General features: G+C 37.8%; 1 non-coding gene and 1 pseudogene across 1 annotated transcript; one reads left to right on the top strand and one right to left on the bottom strand.

Moving 5' to 3' along the window:
- Positions 1-236: 236 nt before the first annotated feature.
- On the bottom strand, positions 237-5,047 carry LOC110742672 (annotated as a pseudogene).
- Positions 5,048-5,690: 643 nt separating this feature from the next.
- LOC116273925 lies at positions 5,691-5,797 on the top strand. Its single transcript, XR_004182428.1, has one exon. It is a non-coding gene; the product is annotated as a U6 spliceosomal RNA (small nuclear RNA).
- Positions 5,798-12,104: the final 6,307 nt, after the last annotated feature.

Below are 12,104 nucleotides of genomic sequence, written 5' to 3'. Positions count from 1 at the left end.
CTTATTTCACTTAGCATAAATACAATGCAGCAATCCCACCACTGGGTGCATATATCCTCAAAAGAAAGGAAATCAGTATCAGTATATCAAAGAGATATCTGCAGTCTTATGTTTGTTGCAGCACTGTTTATAATAGTCAAGATTTGGAAGCAACCTATGTGTCCATCAACAAATGACTGGATGAAGAAAATGTGTTATATATACACAGTGGAGTGCTATTTAGCCATAAAGAAGAATGAGATCCAGTCATATGAAACAACATGGATGGAACCGGAGATCACATATTCTTTTTATACTATGCAATAAATAAATGTTTAAATCGTGGAATTTTTTATGTATAGTTTTGTATCCATTTTCTCATTAAAACATTATAAAGAAATATTATGCACCTATTACAGAAGAAAATGGAGGCTGCTCAGCAATCAGAATATATTGCCCAAGATTACAGATAATCAGAGAGCAGCAGAGCTAAGACCAGAATACTAATGTTCTCTCTACAAATAATTAGAACTAATGTAGATGTAACATTTACTATACGCCAGGCACACTTCTAAGATTTGTATTGGTATTAACTCCATAAAACATTACTTTATCTCCATAAGATAAAGGCACTATTATTATTTTCCCCTTTATGCATGAGAAAACCAAGGCACAATGAGGTTAATTGAGTCATCAGATGTCACTGAGCTAGTAAGTGACTAAGTTTGCATTATTAACTTCTAAGCATGGTATTCTGCTTTCCAAAATACATATGCTGCCTCAGCTGTAGATACAAAAACATTTTTAAAATGACAGCCGTTGAAACTATAAATGTAAAATCATTTATAGTTTAATGATATAAATATAAAATCAAAAATTATAATCTTATCTTAATAACATTTGTTAATATCTTTTTCTTACTGCTGTCAACTCTCTTAAGATGATATTACTATTCTCCATCACCTGATATTCTGGCCAAGAACAATTAACACACAATGATCCTTTTTACAAGTATATTACCATATGGGGTAATTGAACATTTAGTCCTAGTTAATAAAGACATCGCTGCTACTTTGCGTTCCAGAAACTAGGAGTATAATTGTTCACAATAGTCACTTATGATCCTTTGTATTTCTGAGGTATCAGTTGTAACATCTCTTTCATTTTCAGTTTCATTTATTCAAGGCTTCTCTCTTCTTTCTTGGTTAGTCTAGCTAAAGGTTTGGTAATTTTGTTTATTTCAAAAGAAACCAACTCAGTTTTGTTGATTTTTAAATTGTTTTTGAAGATGCCAATAAAGGACTTTTCCTGCATCTTTGTTTGTTGCATTCAAATTACACAATATACAGAGTAAAGTATACAACAAATAAAAACCCCAGCATCAAAAAAACAAACAAAACACAATACCAGCATCACATATTTCCTCTAAATTCACATTGCAAAAGCAAATTACGTAGATGATGAAGTAGGGAATAAACAATGACATATTTTCTTCTTCCTAAAGAAAGTCACAACAGTTATCAGTATTTATTCTCCTACGAAGTTCATTGTTCTTATTTCCATTATTCAAAGGGGAAGTTCTGTTCAGGAGGACACCCAAAATTGTACTATTATGTGGCAGCATCAGCAGCATCCTCAGAACTAGGAGAAAAAACCAAGCAACTTGTTCTTTGTATAACGTTGTTGCTCCATTTCCCCATTACCAGGCCTCCTGCACGTGCCTCATCCAGTGAGGTTCTGAGGTCAGTGCTGTCACAGGTGAGCAGGGCCCGGGCACTTCTAAGTAGGAAGGCATGACAGTATGAAAGAAGTTTCAGATGAACTAGAGTTTGCCCAGAAGAAACTAAAACTCAGTTATAATAGCTTCATCTTGCTCAATTGTTATTTTTCAGTGCTGCTTCAACTCTTAAACTCCAAAAGGCTAAGGAGTAGAAAAATGATTCGCATCTCTAGAATTTGAGATTCCAATCTTTCATTCACTCAGCAGATGGATAATGAAACCTGCTAGCTGTGGGGCTTTTCGCCTTCCCTGTCCTTGGGAGTTGGCCCGATGGCTTTAGTGGGAATAAGCTGGGAGCTATAGCATAAACATTTGCTTAACCTTATTTAACATTTTCCTTTTTTAAACTGTAGATTCAGGTCTGACTATGCAATTGCACAATTCTATGTTTTTCTTCTGCAATTCAAACCCTTAATCTGGGGTGGTATAGGTAAGAAATAGAAATTACAAAAAAGCAAATTATTCTATTTTCATTAGAAATTTAATTTTAGTCCTGTTTCTATCGCAGAACTATTTTCACAAACCCTGAAACTATTTTACAAAAAGCTATTTCTAGTCTTTCATTTTCCCAATTGGTAGAACTTCCATGAAATTTTACCCAGTTTTTACCATACAGCTATGGCTAATGATTTGAGAGTACTACTTTTAGTTAAACTTCATACAAAAGGGCAAGAAGAGGAAAAGTATAAGAAAACAGATCCCTTTTCTGCTTAAATTCACAAATGGCAGATTCACAGTGGGCTGGAACAGAGAAAGAGCAGGGCTCTTCAGAAACTCCCGAGTTTTTTTAAGATGAACTCTCCCTGTTTCTCCCAAGCTGGTCTCAAAGTCCTGGGCTCAAGAGACCCTCCGGCCACAGCATCTCAAGTAGATGGGATTACAGAGCATGTGCCACTGTGCCCCACTCAGATCTTTTGATTAAACTATCAATAAAGGCTGAGAGCATTCAGACTTAGAAATTCCTTGAATGAGACCCCTCATTCTCTGTAATTTTCTCATTTCAAGGCAGCATGATGTTATCTCTGAAGTTGTTTCTGAAGATAAAGAGGTGGCAGATGGCCAGGGCCAGAACATGATTCACAAAAGGCTAAGTGAATGTGTGTAACCTGTAAGGCAGCAACTCTCTATCTCTGGTGGGCATCAGAAATATCTACATACCTTTCTAAACATACAAGGGCTTGGACCCCACTCCCTGCCTCCAAAGGTGGAGCTCTGGGCAGTTAAGTCTTGCCAAAGTTTATTCGACCATTCTGATGTGTGCCACAGAAAACTCACTATTGGTGCAACGTTTCTGCCAGGCAAATTCACAATCATTATTTTGCATAACTGGGGATGATTTCTCAATGGTGCATTTTACAAGATCACCACTATAAGAGTTCCTTCCTTTGTCTATCCTGGCTCTTGATTACCCAGCAACAGGCAGCCAGAAAATGTCAATTCCCTTCATAACCAAAGTTAGAATTTTAAATGAACTTTTACTTTTCACACTCTGTGTCTTTTATGTGGTAGAGTTCAATGTACTTTTCTACTTCTTATTTCTAGCTAGTTTCACTGAAAATTCTTCTGGTTTTAGTGTGCTGCTAATCTCTTGGCTTAAAGATAAAGAGATTCGTACATTCTAAAAAAAAAAAAAAAAACCAAAACATGTGGAAAACATTCATCTTAGCAACTTCTAATAAAAATAAATCCTGATTTTAACTTACCACTGATTTTTACTACACTTTTAAGCTTTATTTTATGCTACGGATCACAATTTCTTGCCCCCGTTACCAATACTCAGATTGTTTCAAATCCCCAAAAGGGAAGTCCAAAACATCATGCTGTAGAATTCCTATGCCTTAGCTTCTGCAGTGTTTCTCTGCAAAGGGGCAGGATGATCCCAACATTCCTGTCTTCACTCTCAGAGCTGTACAAATTGTGCTTTTCAGTGTATTATTGGACAAGATCTGGTGCCAACTAGTAAATGCTCTGGTCCCTTCTGAGGACTCTCCAGATTTGTGAATGAGATGTCCTTAGTCATTCATTCATTTACCATATGAATGTTGCTCTGGTGTTTCCACAACACATCAGATTCATAGATGAATTTCTGAGCATCATTTCCAATTTAATCTGAATTTCCCGTGGTAATATATATCAAGTAATACATATGAGCTCATAATCTGCCATGATTTGGATGATATCTTCACTCTTCACAAACTGGGAACACCAAAGACTCCAAGAAATCTACCCTCACACAGCAGATGGACCTTTGGCGCACCTTTCATCTTTGCCTCTAGGGGATTCCTTTTGATCAGAATCTTGTCTTTGTTCAGTCCACTTCCTCTTTCATCCAGGCCTTCCTAGCGCAGGTGAGTTCTGCTGGTGATCACAGTTACTGGCCTTCAGTTTCTCTTGATGGTGTCTTAGCACCTTAACAGTCTCTATCCAGTCCTTCTGAAGACTTTCCCTTGTATCAACTTCTACCCATTTGGAATTCTGAGTGGCAAGTTCTGCCATGATGACCTGGTGATGGGCAGGAATGAGTCCTTTCTTCTTGTATGCATCACCAACAAGAGAGATTATGCCTTTGACAACTCTATATCTTCCTATTCCATTCATGTAGTCCTTGGCCAGCTCCAACAACCTGAGGTGCATGTTGGTGATAGAATTAAAGGAACCACAAGCAAAGAGAACCACTTCTGTCTTCTCCGAATTTTCCATGGCAAAAATTTAAAGTTGTTGCTCTGAATGGAAAACTGTGACACCTCCCTTGCTGCTTTTACAAAGAAAATTCTTTGAATCTGAAGTGTCTTGCAAGGGAGGCTATTGGAACCATTTCAACTAGTGCGGCAACAGTCTTCTCTAAGGTGGACTAGGAAAATGTGATTAACACCCTTATTGCCCACCAGCCCGAGTGTTCCTGGAGACTAAGTTGTTTTTCTAATCTCTGTTTCCTTTATTTCTGCTCTAATTTTTACTTCTTTCTTCTTGTCAATTTTAGATTCACATTTTCCCTATTTTTCTAGTTTCTTGAATATAAAGTAAGGTTGTTCCTTTCTTTCTTTCTTTCTTTCTACCTTTCTTTTTCGTGACATAGGCATTTATCACCATAAATTTCCCCCATAGGGAATGAAGTTTTTTGCTGCATTCCATAAGTTTTGATGTGTTGTGTGTCTGTTTTCACTGTCTTTTGATTTCTTCTCTGAACCAGAATAAGTAATTTGGTTATTGAGGAGTATGTTTAATTTCCACATATGTTTTAATTTTCCAAAGTTCCTCCTGTTATTGATTTTTAGTTTCATAACATTGCGGTTGGAAAAGATACTTGATATGATTTCAATCTTCCTAAATTTGTTAAGACTTGTTTTGTGGCCTAACATATTATCTATCCTGGAGAATGTTCCATGTAAACTTGAGAAGAATGTTTACTCTGCTGCTATTGGATGTAATGTTTTGTATTTGTCAGTTAGGACAGTTGATCTATTGTGTTATTCAAGTCTGCTGTTGCATTGCTGATTTTCTGAGTGAATAACTTATCCATTGTTGACAGTGGGGTACTGAAGTCTTCTACTATTGTATTGCTATCTCCTTCTCCCTTCAGTTCTGTTAATATTTGCTTTATGTATGTAGGTGCTCTAAAGTTGGATGCTTATATATTTACAATAGTTATATGCTCTTGATGAATTGACCTCTTTATCATTATATAGTGACCTTCTTCATCTCTTGACTGAAAGTCTATTTTGTCTAATGTAAGTACAGCCACTTCTGCTCTCTTTTGGTTGCTATTTGCATGGAATATCTTATGCCATCCCTTCACTTTCAGGCTATGTTTTTCCTTGAGGCTAAAGTGAGTCTCTTGCAGGAATTATATTGTTGTATATTGTTATTTAATCCATTCAGCCACCCTATGTCTTTTGATTGGAGAATTTAATTTATTCACATAAATAATAAAGTGTTTACTTTGGCAGCACATATAATAAAAGTAGAATCATACAGAGATGATTACCATGGCCCCTGTCAAAGAATAACATGCAATTATGTGAAGTAGTCCATATTTTTAAAGTGTAGAGTTTTTATTAGTTTTCTCTTTGAGTCTTTGCTAGTTGTTTGTTTATATAATCAGTGCTAGGTTTTCTTCACTTTAATATCATGAGTTATAAGATATTATTTGCAAGCCTCATGATAACCTCAAATAAAAAACAAACACACACACAGAAAATAAAAAGCAAGAAATTGAAGCAAACCTACTGAGAAAATCATCTTCACTAAAAAGGAAGACAGGAAGGAAAGAACGAAGGAAGAAAAGGTCACGAAACAGTAAGAAAAATAACAAAATGGCAGGGGTCCTTAATTATCAGTAACATTAAATATAAACAGAATAAACTCTCCAATTAAAAGGCATAGAATGGTTAAATGGATTTAAAGAATAATAATCTGGCCGGGCGCGGTGGCTCAAGCCTGTAATCCCAGCACTTTGGAAGGCCGAGGCGGGTGGATCACGAGGTCAGGAGATCGAGACCATCCTGGCTAACATGGTGAAACCCCGTCTCTACTAAAAATACAAAAAAAAAAAAAAACTAGCCGGGCGTGGTGGTGGGCGCCTGTAGTCCCAGCTACTCGGAGGCTGAGGCAGGAGAATGGCGTGAACCTGTGAGGCGGAGCTTGCAGTGAGCTGAGATCGCGCCACTGCACTCCAGCCTGGGTGACACAGCGCGAGACTCTGTCTCAAAAAAAAAAAAAAGAAAAAAAAGAATAATAATCTGTGGCCTACAAGAAACACTCTCCACCTATAAAGACACACATAGACTGAAAATAAAGAGATGGAAAAAGATATTCCATGAAAATAGAAGTCAAGAAAGAGCAGGAATAGCTATACTTAGACAAAATAGATGTGAAAACAAAAAACTATTAAAAAACAAAGAAGGTCATTATATAATAACAAAAGGATCAACTTAGCCACAGGATATAACAATTATAAATATATATGCACTCAGCACCGGAGCATCCAGATATATAAAGCAAATATTATTAGAGCTAAAGAGAGATATCCCCAATGCAATAATAGCTGGAAATGTCAACATCCCACTTTGAGAATTTAACAAATAATATAGCCAGAAAATCAGTAAAGAAACATCAGACTTAATCTGCATGATAGACCAAATGGACCTGTGATGGTTAATACTGAGTGTCAACTTGATTGGATTGAAAGATACAGAGTATTAATTCTGGGTCTATCTGTGTGGGTGTTGCCAAAAGAGATTCACCTTTGAGTCAGTGGGCTGAGGCAGATCTGCCCTTAATCTGGTGGACATCATCTAATCAGCTTCCACTGAATATAAAACAGGCAGAAAAACGTGAAAAGACAAGACAGGCCTAGCCTCCCAGCCTACATCTTTCTCCCATGCTGGATGCTTCCTGCCCTTGAATATCAGACTCCAAGTTCTTCAGTTTTGGGACTTGGACTGGCCCTCCTTGCTCCTCAAGCTTGCAGACAACCTATTGTGGGACCTTGTGATCATGTAAGTTAATATTTAATAGGCCAGGTGCAGTGGCTCACACTTGTAATCCCAGCACTTTGGGAGGCTGAGGTGGGCAGATTACTTGAGGTCGGGAGCTCAAGAGCAGCCTGGCCAACATGGTAAAACCCTATCTCTACTAAAAATACAAAAATTAGCCGGGTGTGGTGATGCGTGTCTGTAATCTCAGCTACTCAAGAGGCTGAGTCAGGAGAATTACTTGAACCTGGGAGTGGAGGTTGCAGTGAGCCAAGATTGTGCCACTGCACTCCAGCCTGGGCAATAGAGCAAGACTCCATCAAAAACAAAACAAAACAAAACAAAACAACACTTAGTAAACATATATATATATATATATATATATATCCTATTAGTTCTGTTTCTCTAGCAAACCCTGACTAATATGGGATATAATAGATATTTGTAGATCATTTCATCCTATAGTTGCAGCATACTCATTCTTCTCCTCAGCAGGTAGATCACTCGAAAGGAAAGACCATATGTTAAGCCACGAAATGAGTCTTTAAAAATTCAAAAAACTTGAAATAATATCAAGTATCTTCTCTGACTACAATGGAATAAAACAAGAGGAATTTTGGAAACTCTACAAATACATGGAAATTAAACAATATGTTCCTGAATGACCAGTGGATTGATGAAGAAACTAAGAAGAAAATTTAAATATTTCTTGAAACAAATGAAAATGGAAATACAACATATCAAAACCTATGGAATACAGTGAAAGCAATACTAAGAGGTAAATGTATAGTCATAAGCACCTACATCAAAAAAGTAGAAAAACTTCCAACCGATAACTTAGTGACGCATCTTAAAGAACTAGAAAGCCCCTTTCTTACACCATATACAAAAATCTACTTAAGATGGATTAAAGACTTACATGGGCCAGGTGCCGTGGCTCTTGCCTATAATCCCAACACTTTGGGAGGCCGAAGCAGATGGATAACTTGAGGCCAGGAGTTCAAGACAAGCCTGACCAACATGGCAAAACCCTGTCTCTACTAAAAATACAAAAATTAGCTAGGTGTGGTGGCACATGCCTGTAATCCCAGCTACTCAGGAGGCTGAAGCAAAAGAATCACTTGAACCCAGGAGGTGGAGGTTGTAATGAGCCAAGATGGCATCACTGCACTCCAGTCTGGGCAACAGAGCAAGACTCCCTCTAATAAATAAACAAATAAATAAATTTTAAAAAGCTGGTAGTATTTTTGTCAGTACAGCTCTCTTAATTTTTTTTTTTTTTTTTTTTTTTTTTTTTGAGACAGAGTCTCACTGTCCCTCAGGCTGGAGTGCAGTGGCATGATCTCGGCTCACTGTAACCTCCACTTCCTGGGTTCAAGCAATTCTTGTGCCTCAGCCTCCTGCGTAGCTGGGATTACAGGTGTGCACAACCACGCCTGGCTAATTTTTGTATTTTTAGTAGCGACAGGGTTTCACCATGTTGGCCAGGCTGATCTCAAACTCCTGACCTCAAGTGATCCTCTCGCCTTGGCCTCCCAAAGTGCTGAAATTACAAGAGTGAGTCACCATGCCTGGCCTCAACTATCTTAAATTTTGTTTATTTCCCAGAAAACAGATTCGATATCACTACTTACCCACAAAAAAAGCCACGTCAATAATTTTTTTGAGAAAGATCTTACTCTCTGGAAATGTACATGTAAAACAACTATGAAATGATGCCCCTTAGGAACTTAGAATCTTTGGCCTAACTGACAAGGCATTGAAAACCAAAAAAAAAAAAAAAAAAAGGAAGCTTATCAAAGCAGGAATAATGCACTCTGGTAATGCTGCTTCTGTTCTGAGTTAAATAATATAAAGACGGGGAACTGATGACTAGATTTGGTTCATGAGGCTTGTTGGTAACTTTGGTAAGTGGATTCAGTGTAGAGCGGAAGGGATTCCTGATTAGAGTGTGTTTGGAGTTAACAGGAGGAAAAAGGTGAAGGTAGAATGTATGGACTACTTTCTGAAGAGCAGAAAACATCAAATCCATAAGGGTTTGTTAAAGGTAAAATATATTACAGCACATTTACGCTGATAGAAATTATTTTAGAGAAAATATAACATTTATGATGTAAGAGTAAAGTTCTTGAGAAGATAATAAGAAGTAGATTTCTTTCTCTCTCTTTCTTCTTTCTTTTTCTTTCTTTCTCCTTCCTTCCTTCCTTCCTTCCTTCCTTCCTTCCTTCCTTCCTTCCTTCCTTCCTTCCTTTCCTTCCTTCCTTCCTTCTTCCTTCCTTCCCTCCCTCCCTCCCTTCTCTTTCTTTATCTCTCTCTCTCTCTCTCTCTCTCTTTCTTTCTTTTGTCTCACTCTGTCACCCAGGCTGGTGTGCAGTAGCATGATCTCAGGTCGCCTCCAGGGTTCAAGCAATTCTCCTGCCTCAGCCTCCTGAGTGATTGGGACTACCGGCACATACCACCACGCCTGGTTAATTTTTGCATTTTTAGTAGCGATGAGGTTTCACTATGTTGGCCAGGCTGGTCTCAAACTCCTGACCTCAAGCGATCCAGCCACCTTGGCCTTCCAAAGTTATAGGAATACAAGCGTGAGCCACCGCACCTGGCCAAGAAGTAGATTTCAGAGCACAAGTGAAAATTCTTATCTTAATTCGGAAAAGGGATATAGCTCATCATTTTAACAGAAAGTACAGCACAGAATATGAATTCTGATGTAGCTCAGCTACAGTTTGCTGGAGGGAAGATGATGAAACTCTGTTCTAATCACTTCTATTTTTTTCAAGCGAATATTTACGTAAAACAAAGTCCTATGCTGTCAGTGAGAAGGTAAGCAAGGTTTTCAGATATGGGGAAAATACTAAATAGGTGTCTACAGAGAGGAGAATAGGTTAAATCATGAGACCTAGGTGAATTGCTTAGAAGCCCTGAGGTTATAAATCTAAAGTGAATTGTAAACATAAAGTGAGTCCATGTTTTCCTTCAGCCATGTTTGGCTACTCAGGTGTGAACACAGAGTAATAACAAAGTTATCTTTTTGTAAATGAGATTAATGGAAAGAGAAAGGTACAAAGCATAAGTTTGTGATGCATGACAGCAGTCCATCATGGTGTAGTTAGATGAGGAGATCAGTAAATAAGAAAGTAAGCTCTCCATCCCACCTCCCACTTCTATCCCGTTCTCACCTACTATAACCTATTCACAACAATGTTACTCCTTGTCTTCAAAAGAAAACTGAAAGAAAAATGACTTACAAAAATTCAGTTTTGAAATCTGAAGTTTGAAATTTGAAATTTGAAATTAATTTGCTATTAATACTAAAATGCAATAGCACTTTTTTCTTGGTTGATTATCCTGAGTAGCCTAGTGACATGAACTACTGTGTACTGAACATCTCCTTTACTTCAAGAGCTCTTACACAAATTTTATCCTTCAAGTGATGATCGTAACAATTTTGTAAGTGAGCATTTTGTCTCCAATTTTAGTTACAAATAAATTGAAGATCCTGTAAAGTAAATAATTCACCCCTGGTTTCACAGTTAATAAAAGACCTTTATCAACATTTTCCACATTGCTTTCCATCTCCCAAGCATAGAGATGAAAGCCTTTGGCAAGAGTGACAATGTGGATCTTGAAAAGACCTTAACATTATGCTTTCCAAATTATTTCTTTAAAGAGAAGCACAGACCTTACTTTGAATTGACTCACAAACCTCTGAGATGTAAGATGGGTAAAGCCTCCAACATCATCAAATGAGAGAAGATTATCTGATTGGACCAGATGTTACAAATAGAACAAGAACCATAAAAATAGTTCAAGGTGGTAGCCAAGCACCTAATTTGTCCCTGAAGGAATTCTACAGGAAGCCTCTGCCCCGAGCAGTGTAGAAAAAGCCAGGGAGAGTCACTGGGACTCAAGATCTCAGACCTCTGGGGTCAGCTGAACTGCACTCATCTTCATCTAACTGGGCCTTGAACTCTTGCTCTTTCCCTGACACTCTGAAGATCAGTGGCCATGTTTAGATATCTTTCCCCTGAAACGCTAGAAGGTAAACAGCCGTGTTTTTCAGACACATATTTTTCAGAATTGTGCTTTCTTTGCGTGAATTAGTGGAAAGGATTTGAAAGGCCACTGAATCAGCATGCTGAATAAAATGACTGAGTAATGTAGTTATCATATTCTCTGCTCCAAGGTCAAGATGTAGTCAGTTGAGAGAAATTAAAAAAAAAAAAATTTACTCTCAGATGAGGGCCCTGGAATCCTGAGAGGAGAAGCAATTTTCTAAAAATCTCATGGGATGAAAAGGTATAAGTAAGACTAACTCAAAGGCCTCTGATATTCAGACCAATGTTATCTCCACAGGGTAGGGAGAGTGGGGTGAGAATGAGAGCAAAGAAAAAACTCTGTCTCCATTCAGAATGTCACTCCAGCAAATATGTAGGTCACTCACACAAATGCTTTCAGGGTCTTTGGTGGTTTATTGCAAATCCCTAATTTTCCTGTGGAGGAGCCAGTCTGCATTATTACTGCAGCCAAGGTGAACCACCCTTTGGCAGGTTCAACAGACTCTTAAGCATGTAGTTAAAAGGGGCTCTTGTTTACAGTACAACCATCCAAGAAAGCTGGTTTTTCTTCACAAATAAACCTTCTTTGCCTGGAGAGTGTGGATTATATATTTATTCTTTATATGAGTAATAGATGGTCAACAGAAAGCTTTCTCTATTGGGTAAAGAGCAGTTTTGTACTCAACTTTTCTGATTGTTTTGAGGCTCATATTAGCTTCTCTCTGAGGTTGCCACCAGCCACCATCAGGGTAATAATTCCAGTTCTGACCTTCAGTTCATTTCTGAATTGTTGAGACTATATTTGTAGTACGT

The sequence above is a fragment of the Papio anubis genome, chromosome 2 (genome assembly GCF_008728515.1).
Source record: "Papio anubis isolate 15944 chromosome 2, Panubis1.0, whole genome shotgun sequence".
Lineage (NCBI taxonomy): Eukaryota > Metazoa > Chordata > Mammalia > Primates > Cercopithecidae > Papio > Papio anubis.
The sequence above is the reverse complement of the archived record's forward strand: the minus strand, read 5'-3'. Positions and strand labels throughout refer to the sequence as shown.